The sequence below is a fragment of the Heterocephalus glaber genome, unplaced genomic scaffold (genome assembly GCF_053883595.1).
Source record: "Heterocephalus glaber isolate CG9 unplaced genomic scaffold, H.glaber_assembly_v1.0 deba00001509, whole genome shotgun sequence".
NCBI classification, from domain to species: Eukaryota; Metazoa; Chordata; class Mammalia; order Rodentia; family Bathyergidae; genus Heterocephalus; species Heterocephalus glaber.
Genome location: NW_028258325.1, coordinates 55,222,539 through 55,242,808, shown reverse-complemented (window position 1 = coordinate 55,242,808; position 20,270 = coordinate 55,222,539).

Below are 20,270 nucleotides of genomic sequence, written 5' to 3'. Positions count from 1 at the left end.
GTTCTTGGGTAGGAAGAACCAATATAGTGAAATTCTTCTAAAAGTGCTGTACAGATTCAATGCAATCCAGATTTGAAATCCCAAATGCATATTTCACAGATCTAGAGAAACCCAAACACTCATTTGGAACAAGAAGAGAGCTAGACTAGCAAAAGCAATTCTAGGCAACAGGGACATGACAGGTAGTATCATAATACCCAACTTGAAAGTATACTAAAAAGCCACTGTGATTAAAAACAGCATGGTACTGCCAAAGAAACAGACCCGAGGATGATAAGTGGAATAGATTAGAAGATGTAGAAACAACTCCAGACATACTCAGCCACCTCATCTTTGATGAAGGAGCCAACCATTCTCACTGGAGGAAAGATAGCCTTTTTAATAAATGGTGTTGGAAAAACTGGATTTCAACCTGCTAAAGATTAAAACTAGACCCATATCTTCCTCCTGCACTAAACTCAAATTGAAGTGGATTAAAAAATATTAAAACAGAATCACTAAACTTTCTGGAAGATAAGTTAAGAAGAACTCTCAAAGACATTGGAATAAGAAAAATCTTCATGAATAAAACCTCAGTAGCAGGGGAACTAGCACAAAGAATCAGCAACTGGGATCTCATCTTATTAAAAAAGTTTCTGCACTGCAATAGAAACCACCAACAGAGCTAAGAGACAACTTATGATGTGGGGAAAAATTTTTATCAGCTGTTTCTCAGACAAAGGACTACTACTCAGAATATATAAAGAACTGAAAAAACTCAGACCCCCAAAATTGAAAGACCTAATTCAAAAATGGGCATCTGAAATGAATGGACATTTCTCAGAACAAGAAATAAAAGCAGCAAATAAACATATGAAAAAATGTTTAATATCACTGGTCATTCGAGAGGTACAAATAAAAACAACACTGAGATTCCACCTTACCCCAGAAAGAATGGCTGCTATCAAGAAATCAACCAATAACAAATTCTAGCAGGGCTGTGGGGAAAAGGTGCTGTGCTCCACTGCTGGTGGCAGGGTAGACTGGTACAACCACTGTGGAAATCAGTATGGAGATCCCTCAAAGAACTAGGACTGAAAGTCCCATTTGACCCAGCTATTCCCTTGCTGGTAATCTTCTCAAAAGAATTAAAGGAATCATACCACAGTGATATATGTGCACCCATGTTCAAAACAGCAGTTTGTAATAGCTATAACTTGAAAACAGCCCAATTGGCCATCACGTGGAGACTGGATAAACAAGATGTCATTTTGTTTTTGTTTTTGTTTTTTTACAAAATGGAGTAGTACTTGGCCATAAAGAATGAGTATCTAGATACATTTATAGCTAAATGGATGCGCATTAAGGCCATATTCTTCAGTGAAATAAATAGGACACACGTGTAAATACTGAATAGTTTCTCTGGTGTGTAAAACTAAAAGTGTAAATAGGATTGAAATGAATAACTGTAATGTGAAATAGGAAGAAAATGTCTAAAGGAGTAAGGGAAGAGAGAGACATATGTGAAAGGAAAGAAGGGAAAAGAAAAAATATGAGAAAAGGAAAAAAATGGAAACAAAGTCATTGTAAATGAGAAGGATGGAGGGGGTAAAGGGAGGGTAGGGGAATGGGGAAAAATATGAATCAAGATGCATCATGTAAAGGTACAAGATCCAAATGATGAATGTAACTCTAATGTATACCTAAAATGTACCAATAAACTTAATGGAAAAAAAAGAAAAACATAAATCCAGTTCCAAATTTAATTCTTATTATCACATCCACTTATGATTCCCTTAAGGTAATGATGAGAATTTAAATTTCCTGTCAAATCATGTTTTTTTTTCTCCAATTTTGCTACCATTTCAGAATAGGAACTCAGAAAAGATTAATAGGAAGATAAGAGAGATATTAGGAAAAAGCATTCTTTTATGTATTTTTATAATATGTATTCCTATTTTTAAATATATTTTTGTGTTGCTAGATTGAGAATCTTTTTGTCTTCTACATGTAAAGATTCTTAAAAACAGTATTAGAATTTCAATACTTTGCAAGTTAAAACACAAGAGATGATCTTGGAACTTTGTAACATATTTAAACATGTATGATTTAGACTAATTCTATTATGTAGGAGGTATCACAAAGTATGATAATTTGCAAAACCTTCTGACACATTGAGATTGAGGCAGAGAACATTGTGAAAATCAGTTTAACTCAATGCATAAACATGGTGTGTACACATACAGATCTCAGATTAGACAGTGTTTATAAGAGGAGAAACTCATTACTGCCACTAGAGAAGACACCATTGGTGAAGGAAAGTGTCGTGGATACCAGGAAGTCCCAATGCTATCCCAGAAGTAGTACAACATTTCAAGGAGGAAAAGTCATTCATTCCTTTTTAAATTAAAATATAACAAAAATAAAGTTATAATTTTTTATGTTGTGGGGCATGTTTTGATGCATGTATATATTGTAAAGTGATTAAATCAGTCTTATAACATACCTATCACCTGACACAATTATTACTTTTTTGTGGTGAGAATATTCAAACATATAATGTGCTATCATGAACTTTAGTCAGCACATTATGAAATACATTTTCTGAATTTATTGGTCCCATCTGACCAAAGCTTCTTACCCTTTGAGAAATAACATCTCATTCCTTAAGGTCATGGACTATTGATAAATACCCAAATAAGAATATTTGAGGAGATCGATATTCAGACAAGATTGGGCACGTTCAGGGTGGTATGGCCATAGACAGGAGATTGATATTCAAAGAGAAAAATCTCCACAGACTGAGAAATCAAATATACTACATTCCATCTCAATGCTAACACATTCCTCTAGTTTCTTCTCCATCAACTCAAATGTTATCTAAATCATTCTCAAGTTTTCATATCCCTGAGGGTTTCTTTGAAAAGGGCATTTTCTATGAGATTCATCTTCCATGAATGAACAATACTAAATACTTGTTCCCTATTATTCAGCTTGAGTAGCTCAACTTTTAATCATGGAGTTCAAATTATTCACATTTATTTCCATAACACTATATTAGGACCAAAGTATAGTTTTATTTTGTACTTTTTTGTGCTTTTTGTTCCATAGTTTGTTTTACTGACCTATTTCCTTTTGTACTCATTCTAAAAATAGGGTGTTAATTGCAACTACTTAAAGGTTTTGACAGTTTTTTCAGAAGTCTAGTTATGTTAAAATGTTTATATTTAGACTCTTAAATTTTCCTTACATTGCTTCCCTAACATTTTCCACAAATCATACATAAAACTTGAAGTCACAAATACTACAATTAAAGAAATAAATTGATCTTTCCATAGTTTAAACATTGTATTTTGGAGTTACACGTCATTTCCATTCATTAATATCCTACTCTTCCTATAGATTTGAGTGCTTTCATACATTTATGAAATGTTTAGCTGTTGAAAGTTCATAGTCATCCCTTAAGTCATGTTTTGTACACTTCTTAGTCGTATGTAAATTTTTTCCTGAATTTTTTAACACAAACAATGTCTTTGCTGGACACAACTTTTCTTTTTTTCCTCATTAACTTTATTGGTACATTTTAGGTATAAAATACAGTTACATTCATCATTGGGATCTTGTACCATTACATGAGTATCTTGGTTCTTATTTTTTTCCCCTTCCCTTGCCCTCCCTTCACTCGCTCCACTTTTCCCTATTTGCAAAGACCTTGTTTCCACTTTTTTTCCTCTTCTCATATTTTTCCTTTCCCTTTTTTCCCTTCCCCTAACCCTCCCAATTCTCCTGCTCTTTTAGACCTTTTCTTCCTGTTACACTATATCAGTTATACATTTTTTAAATAACAATATTAAGATCTAGGAGACATTACCACAGATTTTACAGAATTTAAAAGGATATAGAAAGCATATTTCAAAAATCTGTTTTGAAATAAATTTGACAACTTCTAAGAAGTAACTTAGAAGACAAATTAATGAAACTAACTCTGGAGGAAATATAAAATTTGAATACCACCTATTAAAGAAAGTATATTCCTAGCTTGAAAACCTACCTATATGACAACAGCAGGCTCAGAAACATTTTAACTGATAAATTATATCAAAAAATTAAAGCAGAAAAAAGAAGGAACACTTCTCCCCTAATTTTAGGAACTCAACATTGTGCTAATCCTAAAACTGGATAAAGATAATAGAAGAAAAAAGTATGAACATAGATAGAAATTTGTTTAACAAAACAAACTCTTAGAAGTCAGATCTGGCAGGATGTAGAAAGTGGTTTCATTATAGGGATGGCAGTGTTGGTTCAGCACTGGAAGATCCCAAAAGTAATCATTTTAACAGAGGAAAGGAGAAAGCCATATGATCCTGTCACTAGTTGGAGAAAGAGTACTGGACTAAATTCTACAGCTGTTCATTGTAAAAGGTATCAGGAAACTAGAAGTAGAACAGAACCTTCTCAACAGATCAAAGACATGTACTCCATACTTCCAACAAAAACTCCTTCTATGAATGGAGATGATACAATGCTTTCTCCCTGAAGTGGGGAACAAGGGCAGATATGCCTACTCTTCACCTGTCCATTAGACTTTGAAACATAGGTCTAAACCAAAACAGTCTGGCAATAAAATGACACAACTAGGATAGGATTGGCACAGCAGAAGCAAAATCTTTATATGTGGATGAAATGATCATCTACAGAGAAAATACTAAGAAATCTCTAGGAGCCCCTAGAACTTGTACTTGAATTTAGCAGGATTAGAAAACACAAAGTATATATAAAAATTCAGGTCTGTCTATACTTGCTATAAGTGAAGAACTGGATATTGAAATTTTAAAGTTATGTAGGAGTACAAAGGACCCAGAAAAGCCAAAAACAAAAACAAAAACATTGTTGGAAGACATTTAGCACCCAATTTTAAGACTTCTTCTAAAGCTACAGTAATCAAGGCAGTGTTGGTGTAAGGAAAGACATATAGATCATTTGAATAAAACAGAGAATCTAGAAATAGAACCACACATATATGGTTCACTGAGTTTTGAAAGATTATTTAACATTAGCATTTTATAGAATATAAACTCGATTCAAGAGCCGAGGAAGAGATAGTGTCTTCAGCAAATGGCACTAGAACACCTGGTATCTGTATATAAAAAATTAATCTCAACCCTTTTGTTCCATACATGAAAATAACTTGAAGGGATCTATGAACCTAAATAAGAAAGCCTAAAAGTATAAAACTTTAAGAAGAAATTATGAGGGAAAATATTTATGAATTCAGGGTAGGCAAGAACTACCTAGACTACAAAAAACATGATGTATAAAAGAAAAAAATTGATAAATGAGATTCCATCAAAATTTAGAACTTTAAATGACATCATTAAAATGAAAAGTAGTCCTTAAACAGACCATATTTACAATGCATATAACCTATGACCAGAATATATAAAGAATTCTTAGAGCTCATTAATAGACAACCCAATTAAAATGTAGACATAAGATGATAAATAGCCAGTATAGCACAAGGAATGGTGTGCAACTCTAGAATCAGAAAAATACTAATCAGTATAATAATAAGATTGAATTATACACTCATTAGGGAGATGAAGTTCAAAGTTTTAAAAGCCTTGTCATGACTTTTTCTTTCTATTGGATTCTCCCCCTTTGCGTTTAATTTGTCATACCCAATGGATTCATTCTGCTGGGTTTCCTGGGGTTGTGATCCTCATTGTCTTTTCCTAGGGTATTGTCTAAAATTTTTTGGAGTGTCGGTTTGGTATTCATGAAGTTCCTGAGGTGCTCTTTATCATGAAAGTATCTTATTTCTCCATCAATTTTGAAAGATAGTTTTGCAGGATACATCAATCTGGGTTGGAGGCTCTTTTCCTTTAGGGCTTGAAATACATCACTCCAAGCTCTTCTTGCCTTGAGGGTTTGCATTGAGAAGTCTGCTGTGATTCTAATGGGCTTTCCTTTGTATGTGATTTGTTTCTTTTCTCTCACTGCTTGTAGAATTTTATTCTTCTGTTGGATTTCTGGAATTCTAACTATTATATGCCTATGTGTAGATTTTTTTTGATCAAGGCTATTTGGAGTCCTAGAGGCCTCACCTATCTGTATGTCAAGTTCTTTTCCCCTGCTTGGGAATTTTCTGCCATCACTTCTGTGAACAGTTTTTTTTAAGTCATCTGCACTCTCTCCTCTTTCCTCACTGACTCCAATCAGTCTTATGTTACTCTTTTTTGCATCATCTAGCAGCCACTGGATTGATTTCTCATGCTCCCTCACAATTTCAAAGCAATTTTTCTTTTCCTCCTCACTAATTGCAATCTTATCTTCTATGTCTGAAATTCTATCCTCACATTGGTTCATTCTGCTGTGCAGAATTTTGAAGGAGTTTTTAATATGTTGGAAATCTGTTTGTATCTGTTTTATGGATTCCATTTGTTTCCTATGTTGGGATTCCATCATGTTTCTCAGATCCTCTATTTTTTTATCTGTGTCCTCTCTAGATTTATTAATCATGTCTCTTGCACCATGAGCAAAATATTTGCTGTTATCCGAGTAATTATTTCTGATTTCATTTTTCCCAGATCCTCTTTTGTTGCCAGTTCAGAGAGTGGACATACCATTTTTGAATGACAGTCATTTTTCTATTAAATTTCTACTGACTTCACTTCACTATACTCCTGCATTTATTCTTGCACAAAAATAGAACAATAAGCTCCAAGTATTACTTAGAAAAAATCCAGTATAGAAATTTAACAATAAAGTCAGTGAACAGTTTACTGAGAAATTTTTAGTCAAAGAAATGTCATGCTTTAAGGAGGAGAAGGTCAACAATATTCTTCCCTTTCCAAACTTGGGATTTTTAAATTGAAAGATTTTTTATAAATATTATATAAAATAAGTTGTCAATGCCTAGGTAAGATTAAAATGTCAATACTTATATTCCTCCTATTAAGCATATAGATCTAGAGGGACTCTCACAAAAATGTTAAATCATCTTGATTGCACTGCTCACAATAGAAAAATGCATAATTAAATTACACAACAATCCATGTATTAGAATACTGTAAAACTGCATGAGTAACTGAAAGATAAGTATATTCACTAGCATGTACACAAATTGGAAAATATAGTGCTGAAATTTTAAAAAATTGAAGAATGTTATAAATATGTGAAACATTTCTGAAATATTTTAAAATGCACAAACTATATTATTTTATCTTGGTTTTACTTTTGTTGATGCTATACATTCATATAATTTAAGAATTCTCATAGATTGTGATGGTTGATTTTTATTGTCAACTTGATTGGCTTCGGAGATGCTGAAGAGATTATAATGAAGCACTTCTGGGTGTGCCTGGGTGAGTCATGGGGGCAAGACCTAGGGAACTACTGTGTATCTAGTCCCCAGCCCTTCCTGTCACTTACTTTCATCCTGTTTTCTGCTTTCCCCATGTCATGAGTTAAGCAGCTTTCCTTGCCCATGCCCTTCCACCAAGGTGTTTCTGTCATGGGGCCCACTGACTATGGAGTGAAACCTCGGAAACCCTGAGCCAAAATAAACCTCTTCTCCTTTAAGTGGTTGGCATTGGGTATTTTGTCCCAGCAATGGAAAGCTGAATAATACAGTTACTGCAAAATGCCATCTACAGTGATTCACTGTCCATACCCCCAAATCAATTATGTCCAAAATCATCTCAACTCTTAGCTGTTTATCCTAGTACATAAGTATTATCTATAGATATCATGTATGTACTTCATCATCTTGATTTAGAGGTTTATATACTATCAATTAATTTAGCAATAATAAAGGCAAGAATTTTTTGGTAGCTATTTCTCTCTGCAATTCCTTCATATCCTCTCATCACATCTATTTATCAAATTTTTATTAGATTTACACTATTTTCATCATTTCTGTGTGAATGCTAATGACAGAAAACATACATTTTTATGATTGATTGCCTTTTCTTTGCCTTTTGTACCTATCAATAAAATAATCTCAAATACTGTACCAATTGTATTAAACTTTTCTCCTTGCATTAAGTTGCAGATGCTATTTTGCCAATTTTTTTCCTTAAAGAAATTTCTCCAACATCTGATCTCTCCAGTCAGGACTAGTTGGTCTCCATGCCTGGTACAACTTATCTTATGACTATCCTTGACCATATTCTGATAAATCCACTCTTTATCTCAGTGATGCAGGTATATTTTCTGTATCCAATGTGTTATTTTTTCTTGGTTTGCATCCACAAACTGGTAGAACATATCATCCAGTGTGAAGACAGTGTGAAGGGGCAGTGGCAAAAATTAAAATTTATTCAATCTTGACACTTATTGATAATTTCCAGCTGGATTTAGAATTCAAAGTTGTAAATATTTTTTCTTCTAAAGAAATTGGTTCGTTGTATTCTTGTTTTGGGGGGGTACCAGGGATCGAACTCAGGACCTTGGGCTTGCGAGGTAGATATGGTGCCACTGAGCTAAATCCCTGGCTCATTGTATTCTAATATCTAGAGTTTTTCACTTACTTAAAATTTTTGCATTTTATTGATTATGTGATATGGAGTAGGAAACTTTCAATATTCAGATGCAGTCTGTTCAATTTTAGATGTCTTATTTTAATTCTTTGATGAATTTATTTTTGTTTGTTTTTTTTCTCTGTTTCTGGAATTATTCATGTAGAATGTTTGACCTTCTGACAAGTTCTTGGAATTTCTTAATAGTCACTGTCATTTCCCAGGATTTTGCCTCTTTGGTTCATTTTCTTTAAGCATAATCAATAGTTTTGTTGAATTTAATTCATTCGCACAAATTGTAAGGCACTATTTAAAAAAATTGTTTGGTACTGTTTTACTTTTATGTCCTATTTCATGTGTTCAAACCAGGGTGGACAAGGGAGGCTGGTAGTTTGAAAGATAACTAACATAATTAAGATTGTTAGTTTTTGGTTTGCCAGGGTTTTTTCTTTTCTTTTCTTTTCTTTTTATGGAAAAGAAAAAAAAAACAACTCTGCACCAATGTAAATGTGGTATTTTCCCTACCGTGTGCCTGGAGAAACCAAGTCATAATCCTATGCCCACATGTGTGATGATGTTTAAAAAGAAATCGTTTCCCTTTCCTCAGGCCAGCCACCTGACATTTCAGAAGATAAGGAGTACTGCTCAGCTTGAATGAACTCAAAAATATCTCTGTAAATGTATTTGAACTCATCTTTTGAAATGTCAGTTTGGTACCAAGTGATACGAGTTACTCATTCAAATACTGCAATATAAGTGTTAAGCATCTGAAATAATTTCTTAGAGAGATAGAATGAGGCTAAAGAATACATTATCAGTAAATCAAGGAACTAAAATTTTTGTAGTTACTTCATTAGTTAGTTATCTATTAGGATATTTAAAGTTTAAATATGGAAATAGGTTACTGTGAAATTCATAGACCGAAAAAGTCATTTGATTTTCTAAATTTTCCTTTTAAATTTTTAAAAATTTAATATCCTAACAGCTATTTCACCTTCCCATTTGGTGTATATGTTGAGTGTTTTTGTGTATTCTAAAATACTGGTTTACCGAGATTTATTTTACAATTGAATCCCATTCATGTTGTTTTTATTGCATAAATTATGGGTATCATGGGTGTGGTTACAGGCATATATCATTAAAGTTGAACAATGAAAATTGTCTCAATTGTACTCTATTTACCCTGTAGATATGAAGATTTATTTTCACCCAGGAACTTGCAAATCAATGTTCATAGCAACTTTATTTGCCATAGTCCAGAGCTGGGAAATTACCTAAATGTCTTCCAATGAGTTAATAGACCTCTAATACTGCACTACTCAGCAGAAAGAGGAAAGCAGGTATCGACACACAACAACTTGGATAACCTTAAGGAAGTCAATTTGATGTCAGAAGCTAACCTCAAAAGTACATACTGCTTCACTCCATTTATGTAACATTTGTGAATTAGCCTAACAACATAATTGGGAATTGATCAGTGATTCCCAGGGCTTTGGGACAGGGGTTATCACTGTGTGGACATAAAGAGGTAACATGAAGAATAATGAAATGTGCAGTTGGGTAATGTGATTTTCCTGATGGATATTGAAGTATGACAAACATGTAGACAACTGTACACACACAGACTCACAAATGACTACATGTATAACTTTTGAATTTTGAGTAAATCCTATCAATTGTGCAAATGCCAATTCTTGGTTTTGATTTTGTATTGTAAATGTATATTATGTTGACATAACATGCATTATGGTATATTATGTTATGCCAAAATATAAGGGGGAGATTTAAGGATAGGTACACAGGAGCTCTTTTTACATTTCTTTATACCAGCTAATAATCAGCTCAAAACACAATCTGTATTAAAAAATTCACTTGAAATAAAATTATTTTGACAGAAAAACTTTAAAAGAAAATGTGATATTGCAAGAGTTCATTTTGAGAATGCTAATGTTGACTTCTGCTTACCTCCACTGGGAGGCCTGAAAAGCTGCCATATGACTCTATAGGAATAAAGTCTCACCTAAAGGCCATGAGAAGCAGCTTGGAAGTAGTTTTTGTAAAAGACAGGAGGATCATTTTTTCTATTCTGCCTGTTCTAGCATTTCTTTTTATTCTTTGCAAACATGGAATGGAATTTACTTCTAAGACATAAATAATATTGTGACTATATTCTGTAAAAATGAAGAAGAGGAAGATATGTTTTCCTAGGCTTTTTGTTCTCTGGAGAAGAACATTTTAAAATATTTTCAATATAAGTTTTATAGAAATAATGTATATGAATATTCATATTTTATTAATTTTTATTTAAGAACCAAATTTAGATTTAACAATAAAACTACTGATGATTTCAAAATCATGGTTTAGTGTCGTGATTTATGGTTCATATTTCAATACTTTTTTTCCTTTTTATTAATTTTCTTAGTAATTTTAGGTATACAATATACTGACATTCCTCATTGGAAATTTGTACCTTTACATGCTATATCTTGGTTCTTATTTTTTCCCCATTGCCCTGCTCTCCCTTTAACCCTTTCACCCTCCCTATTTACAAGACTTTGTTTCAATTTTTTGCATTTTCTCATGTTAATTCCATTCCCTTCTTTTCTTTCCCTTACCCTTCCAACTTCCCCTTCCGCTTTGTACCTTTTCTTCCTATTTCACATTATCTATTAGAACTTTTAGTCCTTATTTACACTTTCAGTTTCTCACACCAGAGAAACTATTTGGTATTCACACATGTATGTCCTATTTATTTCACTTAAGCATATCGCCTCAATATGCATCTATTTAGCTATTTCTCATTCTTTATGACTGGGTAGTACTCCATTTTATAAAAAACCCCACATTTTCTTTATTCAGTCTCCAGATGGGCATTTGGGCTGTTTCCAAGTTTTAGCTATTACAAACTGTGCTGCTATGAACATGGGTACACATATATGGTTGTGGTATGATTCTTTTAATTCTTTTGGGAAGATAGCCAGCAGGGATATAGCTAGGTCAACTTTTTTTTTTTGTATTTATTTTTTTGGTACCAGGGATTAAACTCAGGTCCTTGCACTTGCGCAGCAGGCAGAGAAACCACTGAGCTAAATCCTTAGCGCTAGATCAACTTTTTTGAGTTATCTTTTTCCACAGAGGCATCAGTACTAATGATACATTAGTATAATCAATACTAATAAATATATTTAAATTATCAAAGAAAAAAGGTGTGGTAGATTAACTAATGCTCAACTTGGAACATCCTACTGAATTGAATCAGAGTTATGGGTGTTGAGGGCTCACCTGACGATTGTTGCCAGTAGCCATAAAAACAGAACTGGATAGGAAGATCAGGGGCTGTTGATTTTCTAGGACAAGCTTGCCACAGTTGGTTTTCCTAATGTGAACTTGGCTGTTCTAGTCAGAGGAAGAGCTCAGGGACTCGTTGTTGCTGGAAATGGCTACTGTTCTCCTCAGGGCAGCTCTGATCTTCACTATGAGCATGACTGCATCACTTCCTGCTCTAATGTAGATCCGTCAGCCTGGTGATACAAATCTTTCACCCCACTGGTACAGCTATTCTGGCTTCACCTACTGATCTTTGGGCCTCCCCAGCAGAGATCCTCCATACCAACAAGCATGAGACATTGCCGTGGGCTCTAGGCCAATGGCTGGACTCGTGGAGGACATTTCTTTGGAATCTAGTCCTTCAACTGGACTTGTGAAGGACACTGCTGTGGGAGCCAGGCCCTTTGCTGGATTCTTTGGGGTTCTTCTTTAAATTTTATTTTATTGGTACATTTTAGTTACACAATATAATTGCATTCATCATTGGGAATTTGGACCTTTACATAATTTCTCTTGGTTCTTATTTTTCCCCCTCCCCATGCTCTTCCTTCAACCCCTCCATGCCTCCCTATTTACAAAGACTTTGTTTCAATTTTTTCACTTTCTCATATTAATTCCATTCCCTCCCTTCCTTTCCCCTACCCCTCTCACTTCCCCTTTCCCTATGCCCCATTTCTTCCTATTTCACATTATCTATTATACCTGTTGGTCCTTATTGACACTTTCTCACACTAGAGAAACTATTTGGTATTTACATATGTGTGTCCTGTTTATTTCACTTAAGAGTATTGCCTCAATGTGCAACCATTTAGCTATAAATGTCTCTAATTTCTCATTTTTTATGGATGAGCAGTACTACATTTTATTAAAAAATCACATTTTCTTTATCCAGTCTCCAGTTGATGGGCACTTGGGCTGTTTCCAAGCTTTAGCTATTAGAAATTGTGCTGCTATGAACATGGATACACATATAACCCTGTGTTATGATTCTTTTGATTCTTTGGGGAAGATACCCAGCAGGGGGATAGCTGGGTCAAATGGGACTTCCAGTCCTAGTTCTTTGAGGTATCTCCATACTGATTTCCATAGTGGTTGCACCAGCCTACACTCCCACCAGCAGTGGAGCAGGGTTCCTCTTTCCCCACTGCCCTGCCAGCATTTGTTATTGGTTGATTTCCTTATAGCAGCCATTCTTTCTGGAGTGAGGTAGAATCTCAGCATTGTTTTCATTTACATCTCTCAAATGACCAGTGATGTTGAACATTTTTTCATGTGTTTATTTGCTATTTCTACTTCTTTGTCTGAGAAATGTCTGTTCGTTTAGAGTGGCCATTTTTGGAGTGGGACTTTAGATTTGGGAGGTCTGATTTTTTAAGTTCTTTATAGATTTGAGATAGACCTTTGTCTGAGGAAGAGCAAGTGAAGATTTTTTCCCACATTGTGGGTTGTCTCTTCACACTGCTGGTGGTTTCTCTTGCTGTGCAGAAGCTTTTTTAATGAGAAGAGATCCCATTTGCTGATTGTGCTAGTTCACAGGCAACTGAGGTTTGGTTCATAAAATCTTTTCCTACACCAGTATCTTCAAGAATTCTACCTAACCTCTGTTCCAGCCGATTCAGTGTTTCTATTTCAATATTTATATCTTTAATCCATTTTGATTTTAGATTAGTACATGTTGAGAGATATAGGTCTAGTTTTAATCTATGGTAAGTTGAAACCCAATTTTTCCAGCACCATTTATTAAAGAGGCTATCTTTCCTCCAGTGAGGGTGTTTGACACCTTTGTCAAAGATGAGGTGGCTGAGTGTGTCTGGAGTTGTTTCTGCATCTTCTAATCTGTTCACTGGTCCTCAAGTCTGTTCCTTTGCCAGTACCATGCTGTTTTTATCACAGTAGCTTTGTAGTAGAGTTGCAGGTTGGGGATTGTGATACCCCCTGCTGTGTCTTTGTTACCTAAAATTGCTTTTGCTATTCTGGGTCTCTTCTTGCTCCAAATGAATTTTTGGATTGTTTTCTCAAGGTCCATGAAGTATGCTGCTGGGATCTCAATTGGAATTGCATTAAATCTATATAGCAGTTTTGGAAGTATGACCACTTTCACTATATTAATCCTTCCTACTCAGGAGCAGGTGATGTCTTTCCATTTTCTGATATCATCTTCAATCTCTCTTTTCAGAGTGCTATAGTTTTCAGAGAAGAGTTCTTTGATTTCTTTCATTGGACTGATTCTGAGGTATTTCAGTTTTTTTCATGCTACTGTGAAAGGAATTGCTTGCCCTATTTCTGTCTCAGTGAGTCTATTGTTCGTGTAGAAGAAAGCTATTCACTTTTTTGTGGTGACCTTGTATCCAGCTACACTACTGAATTTGGTTATTAAGTCTAGAAGACTTTTGGTGGAGTTGTTGGTGTATTCTATATAGAGCAGCATGTCTTCTTCAAATGATGACAATTTAACTTCTTTATTTCCTATCTTTATTCCTTTTATTTTTTTCTCTTGTCTAATTGCCATGGCTAATGTTTCCAAAACTATATTGAACAGGAGTGGTGATAGTGGATATCCTTGTCTTGTTCCTGATTTTAGTGTGAAGTATTTCAGTTTTTCACCATTTGGTATGATACTGGCTGTTGGTTTTTCATAGATGGCTTTTATCAGATTGAGGTAGAGACCATCTATTCCAATTTTTGGTAGGGTTTTTATCATACATGTGCATTGGATTTTTTTCAAATGCTTTTTCTGCATCTATGGAGACAATCATATGGATTTTGTCTTTGGCTCTATTTATATAGTGTATTACATTGATTGATTTGCACATGTTGAACCATCCCTGGATCCCTGGGATGAATCCCACTTGGTCAGGGTGTATGATCTTCTTTATGATCTTCTGCATTCTATTTGCCAGTATCTTATTAAGGATTTTTGCATCTATGTTCCTTAGTAAGATTGGCTTATAGTTCTCTTTTTCAGTTGGGTCTTTCTCTGCTTTGGGGATCAAAGTGATGCTTGCTTCCAGGAATGATTTTGAGAGTATCGCTTCCCTTTCAATTTCGTTGAAGAGTTCAAACATTAGTGGCAGTAGTTCCTCTCTAAATGTCTTGTAGAATTCAGCAGTGAAGCCATCAGGACCTGGGCTTTTCTCATTTGGAAAGTTTTTAACTATGTTTTCAATTTCATTGGTTGATATTGGGTTGTTTAGAATTTTTAAGTCTTCTTTGTTCAACTTTGGTAATTCATACGTATCTAGGACCCGTCCACTTCTCTGTTTTACATCTTATAGGTGTGAAGTAGGGATTGATGATCCTCTGGATTTCTTCTGGGTCTGTTGTAATTTCATCCTTTTCATTCCTAATTGGATGGATTTGGGCCTTTTCTTTCCTTTTCCTGATAAGGTTGTCTAAGGGTTTGTCAATTTGTTTATTCTTTCAAAGAACCAACTCTTGACTTCATTAACTTTTTGTATCATTCTCTTAATCTCCATTGAATTGATTTCTGCTCTGATCTTTATAATTTCCTACCTTGTATTAGCTTTGGGTTTTTTTTGCTCTACTTTTTCTAGAAAGTTGAGGTTCAGCATCAGGTTCTTCAATTGGGCTCATTCTGTTTTTGTAATAGGTTTATTCACTGGTATGTATTTGCCTTGTAAGACTGTTTTCATTGTGTCCCATAGATTTGATATGTTGTATTGTCATTGTCCTTTAATTGAAGGAACTGTCTGATTTCTTCTTTAATTTCCTCTGTGACCCATTGGTGATTCCTAAGTGTGTTGTTCAATTTCCATCTGTTTATGTCATTTTTTGATTTCTTTTGCTATTGATCTCCAATTTCATTGCACTATGGTCTGATAATATACAGGAGATAATTGCATTTCTTTGCACTTACTTAAACATGTTCTATGAATGAGTATGTAGCCTATTTTGGAGAACAACCCATGTGCAACTGAAAAGAATGTGTATTCTCATTTTTCAGGGTGGAACACTCTGTAAACATCTGTTAAGTACATTTGTTCAAGAGTTTGAGTTCTAGTATTTCTTTACTTAGTTTTTGTCTAGTTAATCTATTTGTGACAGTGGAGTATTGAAGTCCCCCACTATTGTATTAGTGTATATATGACTTTTCATGTCCATTAGTATTTGTTTTATATAGTTGGGTGCACTAGAGTTTCTTGCATAGATATTTATGGTTCTCGTGTCTTCCTTTTGGATTGTTCACTTTACAAGTATATAGTGTCATTCTTTGTCTCTCTTAATCAGTGTTGGTTTGAAATCCACTTGATATGCAAAGAAAATAGCTACTCCTGCCTTTTATTGGGTTCCCGTCACATGGGGTATTGTTTTCCACCCTTTAACTTTCAATCTATGAGTTTCTTTTTGAATTTAGTGTGTTTCTTGCATGCAGCATACTGTTGGATTTTGCATCTTGACCTATTCTGACAGTCTGCTTCTTTTGATTGTTGAATTGAGACCATTAACAATGATGGTTGTAACTGATACATATTGACTTATCATTGTCATGACTTTTTCTTTTTGTTGGATTCTCCCCCTTTACATTTAATTTCTTGTGGCACCCAATGGATTCATTCTGCTTTGCTTCCTGGGGTTGTGATCCTTATTGTCTGTTCCTAGGATATTATCTAAAATTTTTTGGAGTGCTGGTTTAGTATTCATGAAGCTCCCAAGATGGTCTTTGTCATGAAAGTATCTTATTTCTTCATCAATTTGGAAAGATAGTTTTGCAGGGTACATCAATCTGGATTGGAGGCTGTTTTCCTTTAGGGCTTGGAATATGTCACTCCAAGCTCTTCTTGCCTTGAGGGTTTGCATTGAGAAATCTGCTGTGATTCTGATAGGATGTCCTTCTTATGTGATTTGTTTCTTTTCTCTAACTGCTTATAGAACTTTGTTCTTCTGTTGTCTTTCTGGAATCTTAACAATTATATGCCTATGTGTAGGTTTTTTTTGATCAAGCCTAGTTGAAATCCTGTATGCCTCCCTTATCTGTATGTCATGTTCTTTTCTCCTGCTTGGGAAGTTTTTTGCCATCACTTCTGTGAAGTTTTTTATGTCATCTGGCCTCTCTCCTGTTTCTTTATTGACTCCAATCAGTCTTATGTTATTCTTCTTTGCATTGTCTAGCAGCTGCTGAATTGATTTCTCATGGTCCCTTACAATTTTGAAGGAATTTTTGTTTTCCTGGTCACTAATTGCAATCTTATCTTCTTTATCTGAAATTCTGTCCTCACATTGGCTCATTCTGCTGTGTAGGCTTTCAGTGGAGTTTTAATCTCCTGAAAATCTGTATCTGTTTTATGGATTTCATTTGTTTCCTGTGTTGGAATTCCATCATGTCCCTCAGCTCCTCTATTTTTTTTTAAATCTATGTCCTCTCTAGATTTATTAATCATGTCTTGCACTATGGGCACAATCTCTGCTGTTTTCTGAGAAATTATTTCTGATTTCATTTTTTCCAGATCCTCTTTTGTTGCCAGTTCAGGGGGTCCAGGTTGTTGAGTATCAGATTGTTCCATCTCCTTTCCCTTTGTGGTTTCTTTAGGTGATCTGTAAGTCTAGTTTTGAGACTTATTTATATGTCTTCTCAGTTCAGTGTGTGGGGGGGTGCTGTTTGCACCTGAGTGGCTTACCTCCTCTGTGCTGGCAGAAGTGGAATGGTGGCCTGGAAGCCCCTACCTCTGGACTGAGAACAGTGGAAAGGCACCCCGGAATACCTTTCCTCTGGGCTGGGAGTGCTCTTTGGGTTTTTAATGTGTGGTTTGATCTCTTGAACTCCTCTGCATTTGACTTTTTTAGTGACTATTATAAAATAATCCTATAAATCATGTGTCCCATTTTAAATCTATTTCCCTTGACAAACCCTAAGCACAACAAAAGGCTTGGTGAAATCAGTCAGTTCCACTACAACCTATCACTAACATTTTCATATTAACCATATCTCCTTTTATCACTTTAACATAATGTTCTGCATTTGTCCTTTACATAATGGTTTGCAAATTTAACAAGAGGAAACACAAAAGATGGTGCATTTGTCCCAAAGCTGGCTCCATGTGAAACCAGTAAGAATGTAGGAAGCTCTTTATTTTTTGAGTGAGGATTCTTGAGGCTCTCTGGTTACAGCTTCCATGCGAGAGATGGGACAGGAAGGATTGACTAAAGAAAATGATTTTGTAATCTCTTTCTGTTCTGCTGCAATGAGTTTAAGTGTCTTAAGAAGGAAAAGATAAAGAATGGTCTTCAAAAAGGAAGCAATACAGGAAGACAGACCAGGAAAACATTTGATGAAAAAAAATCAATTCTCTGTGATATCTCAGGCCCTGTGAATTAAAGTCAAACTTCAATTTTTACTGTTTCTGTGTACAATTTTTGTCTTTTCTAATATTTTACAAAAATTAGACATTCATAACCTGTTTGACAGCAAAGGAGGAGGGTTGTCAATGATGAAGTAAACCAGAATAAAAGGAAACCAGGATCAGATATGCAGTCAACAACAATGTAGTGCATGGGAATTTGTCAGAAAAACATATTGAAACATATTGAAGTGCACAGCAGAATCCACGCGTCTCAGAATTTTTTGAATAAATACTTGCAAATGTTGTAGATATGCTATAGAGAATGATTAAATCAAACAGGTAATTCCCCTTATATTTAAAATAGGGTCAGGGGCTAAATAACAAAACTTTTATTTTACTACTTTTTTTATAAGATAAGGTTACTTATTATCATCATCTTTGTACTCTCATCTGTCTCCTCCTTTTTAAGTTTTCTTTTCCTGGTGCCTATCAATGCATATGTAATTTCCTCTAAGACATTTCTACTTGCTTTCTATTGCTATATATCTAAGAAATGCTACTTATAAAATTGTAAATTTCAAAATAGAAAAACAAAGCTAGGACAGTTAGAAACAGGGAGATTTCCTTCATTCAGCTATAAATACACCACCCTAATGATCATCCATGTTTAAACTTAAGTGGTTGCCATCCAGAGGAGGCAGATCATTGACACCAGTGAAAGACCGAATGAGAGGCACCTGGTGTCAGAGGTGTCTGGTCTTTTAAATACTGGAATCCTGAGTTATTGAGGGTTCTTCTTCCTCCTCCTTTTTCCCTTTGCACTTCTGCCTGTTCCTGCTGCTACTGTCCCGTGATCTTCAATAAACATAACTGCTTACTATGAGGTGTATGGTTGGCAATTCTTTCCTGTCATGCAGAATAACCTGGACTATTTTTGGTCCATTCAATGCTAACAAAGCCAAATTTTCCCACTAGTAATACACAGACACGATTAAAAACCTGTAACTCTCTAAAGTGTGTCTGCTTTTTATTAAGCCATTGTAATTTGATATTTTAGAACTTTTTATGTAGACAAATATTAATTTAGGCATTAACTGTTCCATGATGTTTATTACAGGGATAATATATTTATGACTTCTTACTGAACATTATAGTATTTCTTACTTTTAGCCATCAAATATATCATTAAGTTTAATATTTATACCCTTATTTTTGGGGGGTACTGGGAATAAAACTCTGGGTCTTGCACTTGCCACACAGATGCCATGCCACTGTGCTACATCCCCAGCCCTAAAGCCATCTTAATTTGCTTAAACTTTTAAAAAATTGCTGGAGCAAAAACTAGCCATCCTTAAAGACAGTTGATGACATTATGAGGCTACCCTACAGATTCGTATTCCACCAGTTGAGCCCACAAGATTATCACTCTCATTTTTACCCAGAAACTTGTTTTATACAGAGCCAACTGTGGTACCAAAGCCTGGTCACATAGGAACCCTTTTTTATGCCATCAAGTAAATCTATCAGTTTTTCTCTTACAAACCATATCTAGTTAGGTTATCAGTGTATTGGCTATAAATTTTCAAGTCATTATATAATACTGAGTTTAAGAAACTGTCTTCTTTATATGAAAACTACTACAGCTTATTTTTCAAGTAGCAGCATGTATTTCTAGAGTACAGAAGATGGGTTAGAATTGAGGGGAATTTCAACTTTCATAGTCGTATCACTTTAATATTTTGAATGTTTTGCACAGACCTTCCCCATTCATCAGCCTCAAGAGTCCTTATTTATTTCAATGTCCACAGTTTCACACGAGTCCAAGATGCTGGAGGCAACCAGCCACCAAAGAACTTCCTGGCAATTCAGTGTGGCTCATCATAAACTAAAGCAGCCGTGGTCTCCATCTGTAATCCTAGCGCACTGACGGAGGAGTGATCAGAGAATAAACCACCAACAGCTACCTCTGTGGTTCCCTGGCTCATTGTAATTTATCTGAACACCTTGTTCTATGCTATAGAACTCCTTATTAATAATTATTTCTTTCTCCATAGTCATAGAAAAGAAAAAAATGAGTGCTGATTATTATATAAATGTGTTTAATAAATGAAGTTTCTGATTACTTTGTTTTTAAGAAAATAACAAA